Source organism: Arachis ipaensis, chromosome B5 (assembly GCF_059453495.1).
Source record: "Arachis ipaensis isolate K30076 ecotype BB chromosome B5, ASM5945349v1, whole genome shotgun sequence".
In the NCBI taxonomy this organism is placed as follows: Eukaryota; Viridiplantae; Streptophyta; class Magnoliopsida; order Fabales; family Fabaceae; genus Arachis; species Arachis ipaensis.
The window spans coordinates 116,442,296-116,450,969 of NC_142440.1; the positions used below are offsets into that span (position 1 = coordinate 116,442,296).

At 37.4% G+C, this 8,674-nt stretch overlaps 1 non-coding gene across 1 annotated transcript; it reads right to left on the bottom strand.

Moving 5' to 3' along the window:
* Positions 1–7,546: 7,546 nt before the first annotated feature.
* LOC148565488 (small nucleolar RNA R71) lies at positions 7,547–7,654 on the bottom strand. The gene has a single exon (XR_015884675.1). It is a non-coding gene; the product is annotated as a small nucleolar RNA R71 (small nucleolar RNA).
* Positions 7,655–8,674: the final 1,020 nt, after the last annotated feature.

Genomic DNA, 8,674 nt, shown 5'->3' on the forward strand with positions numbered 1-8,674 from the left:
AGGTCACACAGGAGGGACGAACAAGCTCAGAGTATCATAGATATGAGTCAATTGCAGGAAGTTTTTGATGAAATATCACAACAGAATGTGAGAGTACAAGAGCAGTATTCAAGGCAACAGGAACTCTATCTGCAACAATAAGAGCAATATCTAGAGCACCGGGAATAATATTCGAAGGACGGGGAGCAAAATGAAGCTTGGCAACACAGAATGGAGGAAAGATTGGAGAGCTGGTAGCAACAATCAATGGCCCAACAACAAGAATTCCAAGCCAATATTCTTGAAGGGCAGAAGGAACAAACAGCAAATCTTAAGGAATCATATGACAAAATGTTCCTAACTCATGCCAAGTATGGGGAATATACTCACAACCTGTACCAGTGGAAGAATATTCATCACACCATTGGAGAGGTTAGACATGTGTAACAATCAGATTGTAATGAGGATGTACAAGCAAGGTTGGAGTATTTAACCCGCTGCATGCCAGTACTAAATCCACAAATCAAATCATTTGATCAATGCCAAGAACTTAGAGACCGCCAGGCAGCAAAGTCTCAGCTTAATACCCAGGTAGCATTCCAAAGATTAGAGGCAGTTGGGCTCTCAGGTCTCACAGATCCTGTTTGGGAAAGAAGATGTCCTCGTGAAGAAGCTCAAGATTATACACAGACGAGGAAGAAGAGGAAGGGAGAATCCAGCAAATCCAAAAGAATGGAAATGCCTGACAAATAGAAGTGGTGAAGCTCCTTTTCTTACTTTTACTTAAATAAGGAAGATGCATGTCTGAAACATGACATGCCTCCAATTGCTTCATGTTTTACTATTTCTTTTGTTTACATTAGTAGTTAGTTAAGAATAAAATATCTGCATAATAAATGTCATCACTCATAAGCTTGAACACTTTGTCTTGTCTCCCTTGCTGTTTGAATAAAAGAAAGATGTTTGATTTAGAAAAGTAATTGTTCAATGTTGCAAAAGTTAGAATGAAAGTTAGTGGTGGTGTGTGTTTGATTCAACTATTAGCTCATGGAATAAATGTTGCAGAATGACTTATTTCTTGAAGCTTAAGCTAGTTTGCTGCTATGATCCTTCAATTAATGAAAGCCCCTTGAAAATAAACCAAAACAGAAAGAAAAAGAAAGAAGAAAAACCAAAAGTTGGCAAAGGAACAAACAATAAGGCTAGACACCAATAGCTTGGACCCTAGGACATATGCCTGTGGTGTTTATGTACTAGGATATGCTTGGACAAGTAGGTTCTAAGGAGTATTTTAAAACTTGGCAACTTAGATCAACTGATTTGGGATTGCCAACTGAAAGTCCACAATAAAGAGCAACCTAGCTACAAAACATTTAGTGATCCAAAAAGATGCTGGGCATCAATGATCCTAGGAAGAAAAAGGTGAGCCATGTGTCTGTGGTGAAAAAAAAAATTTTGAGTGAAAATAAGCCAAAGGCCACTGCAACATTTGCCACCAAGCCTTTAATAAGTAATAAGCTCTGAAATGCAAAAGAAAGAAGAAAAAGCTTACAAGGGAAATAAGCAAAAAGACAAGGAATCATAGCAGCAACCTTGGTAAACCCTTAAGGAAACATTGTTTGTTTTGACAGCAAGTAATAAATGAGCTATTTTTGATCTGCATAAAACCCCATAAACCAAATTCAACTATTTGCCTAATAAGGACATGCGTACTTATCTATTTTATTCTATCTTCTCTTATGTTTAAGTGCTTGCTTGGGGACAAGCAAGTTTTAAGTTTGGTGTTGTGATGACAAGTCATCTTAGCCTAGTTTCACTAGCCTTTTTCTTTGTTTTTATTAGGTTTTATGCACTTTCTTGCATTCTAAGTAAGTAATTTGGAATAAAAATGTATGACTTCTTTGAATCAATCAACCACCATGTAATTGATGTTAAATCATGAGGTTTAAGCTAAATTTAATTGAATTTTAATGATTTATAAACCTTGTAAATTTGGTGATACTTTGATTGGTTGATTTGATTACTTGTAGGTGAAGAAAGAAGAAAATAAGAAAAGCGTGGCATAAGGAACGTTCCAAAGGAAGCAAAAAGCATGCCCCAAAGGAAGAAAAAGCGTGGCAACGTTAAGGGAGAAGGAAAGCTAAGTTTGGGAAATGAACTAAGCTTCACAAGGAATGAAAGGAGAAGGCAAGGTACATAGCTAAGTTCAAAGAGTTAACTGAGCACTAAAGAAAGCAAGGAAATGGCATGAAGCTCAGTTCACTAAGTGAACTTTATCGGGGACCTCTCAAAATTAATTCAAGATGAAATTCCAAGGGATGAAGCCACCAAGATTTGAACCAAGGACCAAGGGGAGGCAAGGAACGTTCCTCACAAAAGAAAATCATGAAGAATTAACCAAAATGCCTCCTCTAGCATTCGAACTTGGGAATCCTTTGAAACATAAGGGAGGAGCGCCACTCAGCTTGCAAGGAAAATGAACTAACATGCTTGGGCCAAGTTTCGAACTTGGGAACTCTTTGAGAAGCAAGGGAGGAGCGTCCAACCCTTCCAAGAAAAATAGCCTCCACTTGCTCCCTCTAGGATTCGAACTTGGGAATTCTTGGAGACATAAGGAAGGAGCACCCACTCTTCCAAAGGAAATTGCTCCAAACTTCCTCCACCAGGATTTGAACCTGGGACCTTGGAGTGCAAAGCTAAGCGCTACACCATGGAAAGCTCAGTTGGTTTTTCCAACTGAGCACTACCTCCCCAAGCTCCCCACACTTTGACACGACCAAGCAACAAATTGGCGCAACAAGGAGCAAGCATGAGCGCGCACTTGACACGGCCAAGATGCCATGGAGTGCACAACTTTGACACACCTAGAGCTCAGTTCAAAATTCCAACTGAGCTCTAGTGTCAAGCATTCAACCAAGGCTGGGACACGCACCATACTTGACACGGGCAGCACACTTGAGTGCTCAGTTAGTTTTTCCAACTGAGCTTGCCCCTGGGAGGTGAAATATTGGGCTAAAAATTGAATTAAAACTCCAACTTATTTCATTTCTTCACCAAATCAAAAGCTCATCCAAATTCCAAAATCCAAGAATAGAAAGTGTATAAATAGGATCTAGTTTGATGTAATTAGGACCTCTAGACTCTACTTTGAATTTTCCTTTTACTTTCATTCTCATTTTGAGCTTTTATTTTTGAGTTTAGATCTTAGAGAATTGGGAAGGAGAATTGATCTCTCTTCTTCCTTGTTCTTGCTTGAGCACTCTTTACTTTTCTTGCTTTGGATCTTGGGTGAAGAATTGAAGAACTTCTGTTTCAATCTCACCTTGAGATCCTGTTTTAATCTTCTGCATAATTGAATTTCAGTTTCTATTTACTGCTTCATTCTTCTACTCTTATGCAATTTACTTCTGCAATTTAATTTCCTTTATTTCTTTTGCAATTTTTCTTGTTGGATCAAGGAAGGATTTGAGATCTAGACTTGTTATCTAGTCTCTTCCACTCCTGAGATCTTCAACCACTTTTAAATTGTTGCAAATTAAGCATTGCTCACTTTCTGTTTTTAAATTTTGTCAAGCATTTCTACTTTTTTGTTTAGATCTATTTCAATTCAATTACTCCTCTACTCATCTGTTTATTGCAATTTATCTTTTCTTGTTTAAATTCTGTGATGAGCGGATAATTTATACGCTTTTTTGGCATTGTTTTTAGTATGTTTTTAGTAGGATCTAGTTACTTTTAGGGATGTTTTCATTAGTTTTTATGATAAATTCACATTTCTGGACTTTACTATGAGTTTGTGTGTTTTTCTATGATTTCAGATATTTTCTGGCTGAAATTAAAGGACTTGAGCAAAAATCAGATTCAGAGGTTGAAGAAGGACTGCTGATGCTGTTGGATTCTGACCTCCCTGCTCTCAAAGTGGATTTTCTGGAGCTACAGAACTCGAAATGGCTCGCTTTTAATTGCGTTGGAAAGTAGACATCCAGGGCTTTCCAGAAATGTATAATAGTCCATACTTTGCCCAAGTTTAGACGACGCAAACTGGCGTTCAACGCCAGCTCTCTGCCCAATTCTGGCGTCCAGCGCCAGAAACAAGTTGCAAAGTGGAGTTCAACGCCCAAAATGGCACAAAAGGTGGCGTTCAACTCCAAGAAGGACCTCTACACGTGCAACACTCAAGCTCAGCCCAAGAACACACCAAGTGGGCCCCGGAAGTGGATTTATGCATCAATTACTTACTTCTGTAAAACCTAGTAGCTAGTTTATTATAAATAGGACCTTTTACTATTGTATTAGATATCATTTGATCATCCTGGATTGTATTTTGATCCTGTGATCTTGTTTTGGGGGCTGGCCATTCGGCCATGCCTGGACCTTCACTTATGTATTTTCAACGGTAGAGCTTCTACATTCCATAGATTAAGGTGTGGAGCTCTGCTGTTCCTCAAAGATTAATGCAAAGTACTACTGTTTTCTATTCAATTCAACTTATTCCACTTCTAAGATATTCATTCGCACTTCAACCTGAATGTGATGAAAGTGACAATCATCATCATTCCCTATGAACGCGTGCCTGACAACCACTCCCGTTCTACCTTCGATTGAACGAGTTCTCTTAGATTACTAATACAGGGGACCGAGTCCGAGATATTGGGATCTTCGTGGTATAAGCTAGATTGATGGCGGCATTCATGAGAATCCAGAAAGTCTAAACCTTGTCCGTGGTATTCCGAGTAGGATTCTGGGATTGAATGACTGTGATGAGCTTCAAACTCGCGAGTGCTGGGCGTAGTGACAGACGCAAAAGGATAGTAAATCCTATTCCAGTATGATCGAGAACCTCCAGATGATTAGCCATGCAGTGACAGCGCATCGGACTATTTTCACAGGGAGGAATAGGATGCAACCAACGACAAAGGTGATGCCTCCAGACGATTAGCCGTGCTGTGACAGAGCATTTGGATCATTTTCCCGAGAGAGATCAAAAGTAGCCATTGGCACCGGTGACATCCTTACATAAAGCTAGCCATAGAAAGGAGTAAGATTGATTGGATGAAGATAGCAGGAAAGCAGAGGTTCAGAGGAACGAAAGCATCTCTACACGCTTATCTGAAATTCTAACCAATGAATTACATAAGTATTTCTATCCTTATTTTAGTATTATTTTCGAAAACCCCATTACTATTTTATATCTTCCTGACTGAGATTTACAAGGTGACTATAGCTTGCTTCATACCAACAATCTCCGTGGGATTCGACCCTTACTCACGTAAGGTATTACTTGGATGACCCAGTGCACTTGCTGGTTAGTTGTGCGAAGTTATGAACCATGGTATTGGCATCATGTTTTTGGGGCCACTGCCAGGAAAAGAAAGAGCAATGAATTTTAAATAATCAAAGTGTAATCACAATTTTGTCCACCAAGTTTTTGGCGCCGTTACCGGGGATTGTTCGAGTTTGGACAACTGACGGTTCATCTTGTTGCTCAGATTAGGTAATTTTCTTTTTGTTTTATTTTCAAAAAAATTTTCAAAAATCTTTCAAAAATTTTCCTTTTGTTTTCGAAAAAAAAAATTTTTAAATAAAAATGTTTTCAAAAATATATTTTTCTTCAGAATTTTTAAGAATGAATTCTAGTGTTTCATGAAGCATGTTGAAGCCTGGCTGGCTGTAAAGCCATGTCTCAATTCTTTTGGACTCAGATTTCACTTATACTCAAGAGAAGAGCTTCTTTATCTTTCTTAGCCAATTGGCTGTTGAATGTAGGAAATGTCAGGCGTGTCATGTCTGAGTTACATGCTAGAACTTGGCTGGCTATTAAGCCATGCCTGACCCTTTGATTGGAGCTTTAGTTTAAAGAGCATAAGATTCCTGGAATTCATATTAAAATTTTTGGAATCCTTATTTTTATTTTTCAAATAATTTTCGAAAAAATACAAAAAAAAATTAGAAAATCATAAAAAAATCAAAAATATTTTTGTTTCTTGTTTGAGTCTTGAGTCATGTTATAAGTTTGGTGTCAATTGCATGTTCATCTTGCATTTTTCGAAAAAATTCATGCATTCATAGTGTTCTTCATGATCTTCAAGTTGTTCTTGGTAAGTCTTCTTGTTTGATCTTTGCATTTGCATGTTTTGTGTCTTTTCTTGTTTTTCATATGCATTCTTGAATTCTTAGTGCCTAAGCATCAAAGATTTCTAAGTTTGGTGTCTTGCATGTTTTCTTTGCATTAAAAATTTTCTCAAAAATGTGTTCTTGATGTTCATCATGATCTTCATAGTGTTCTTGGTGTTCATCTTGACATTCATAGCATTCTTGCATGCATTCATTGTTTTGATCCATAACTTTCATACATTGCATCATTTTTCTTGTTTTTCTCTCTCATCATAAAAATTCAAAAATAAAAAAAATATCTTTACCTTTTTCTCTCTTAAAATTTCGAAAATAAGATTTGACTTTTTAAAAAATTTTTAAAATCCAGTTGTTTTTATGAGTCAAATCAAATTTTCAATTTAAAAACCTTATCTCTTTCAAAATCTTTTTCAAAAATCAAATCTTTTTCAAAAACTAATTTCAATCATATCTTTTCAAAAATATCTTCTTATCTTATCATTTTCAAAAATTTGATTTCAAAATATCTTTTCTAACTTCCTAACTTCTTATCTTTTCAAAAATTTGTTTCAACTAACCAACTAACTTTTTGTTTGTTTCTTATCTTTTTCAAAACTACCTAACTAACTCTCTCTCTCTAATTTTCGAAAATATCTTCCCCCTTTTTCAAAATTTCTTTTTAATTAACTAACTATTTTAATTTTTAATTTTAATTTTTAATTTTAATTTTCGAAAAATTACTAACCTTTTTCAAAAAAAAAACTATTTTCAAAAATCACTAACTCTTTTTCAAAAATTATTTTCGAAAATTCTCCCTCTCCCATCTTACTCTATTCATTTATTTATCTACTAACAATAAGGAACCTCTTTACTGTGACATAGAGGATTCCTCTTCTTTTCTTGTTCTCTTCTCTTTCTTATGAGCAGGAACAAGGAAAAAGGTATTCTTGTTGAAGCTGATCCAGAACCTGAAAGGACTCTGAAGAGGAAACTAAGAGAAGCTAAATTACAACAATCTAGAGACAACCTTATTGAAAATTTCGAACAAGTAAAGGAGATGGCAGCCGAACCCAACAACAACAATGCAAGGAGAATGCTTGGTGACTTTACTGCACCTAATTCCAATTTACATAGAAGAAGCATCTCCATTCCTACCATTGGAGCAAACAATTTTGAGCTGAAACCTCAGCTAGTTTCTCTGATGCAGCAGAACTGCAAATTTCATGGACTTCCATCTGAAGATCCTTTTCAGTTCTTAACTGAATTCTTGCAGATTTGTGATACTGTTAAGACTAATGGAGTAAATCCTGAAGTCTACAGGCTCATGCTTTTCCCTTTTGCTGTAAGAGACAGAGCTAGAGTTTGGTTGGACTCTCAACCCAAAGATAACCTGAACTCTTGGGATAAGCTGGTCACGGCTTTCTTGGCCAAGTTCTTTCCTCCTCAAAAGCTGAGCAAGCTTAGAGTGGATGTTCAAACCTTCAGACAGAAAGAAGGTGAATCCCTCTATGAAGCTTGGGAAAGATACAAGCAGCTGACCAAAAAGTGTCCTTTTGACATGCTTTCAGATTGGACCATCCTGGATATATTCTATGATGGTCTCTCTGAATTAGCTAAGATGTCATTGGATACTTCTGCAGGTGGATCCATTCACCTAAAGAAAACGCCTGCAGAAGCTCAAGAACTCATTGACATGGTTGCTAATACCCAGTTCATGTACACTTCTGAGAGGAATCCTGTGAGTAATGGGACGCCTATGAAGAAGGGAGTTCTTGAAATTGATACTCTGAATGCCATATTGGCTCAGAATAAAATATTGACTCAGCAAGTCAATATGATTTCCCAAAGTCTGAATGGAATGCAAGCTACATCCAACAGTACTCAAGAGGCATCTTCTGAAGAAGAAGCTTATGATCCTGAGAACCCTGCAATAGCAGAGGTGAATTACTTAGGTGAACCTTATGGAAACACCTATAACTCATCATGGAGAAATCATCCAAATTTCTCATGGAAGGATCAAAAGCCTCAACAAGTCAATAATGGTGGAAGAAACAGGTTTAGCAATAGCAAGCCTTTTCCATCATCCACTCAGCAACAGACAGAGAATTCTGAGCAGAATCCATCTAGCTTAGCAAACTTAGTCTCTGATCTATCTAAGGCCACTGTGAGTTTCATGAATGAAACAAGGTCTTCCATTAGAAATTTAGAAGCACAAGTGGGCCAGCTGAGTAAAAGGATCACAGAAATCCCTCCTAGTACTCTCCCAAGCAATACAGAAGAGAATCCAAAAGGAGAGTGCAAGGCCATTGACATAACCAAAATGGCCGACCCAAAGAGGGAGAGGAGGACATGAATCCCAAGGGGGAAGACCTCTTGGGACGTCCAGTGATCAATAAGGAGTTTTCCTCTGAGGAACCAAAGGACTCTGAGGCTCATCTAGAGACCATAGAGATTCCATTGAACCTCCTTATGCCATTCATGAGCTCTGATGAGTATTCCTCTTCTGAAGAGAATGAGGATGTCACTGAAGAGCAAGCTGCCAAGTTCCTTGGTGCAATAATAAAGCTAAATGCCAAATTATTTG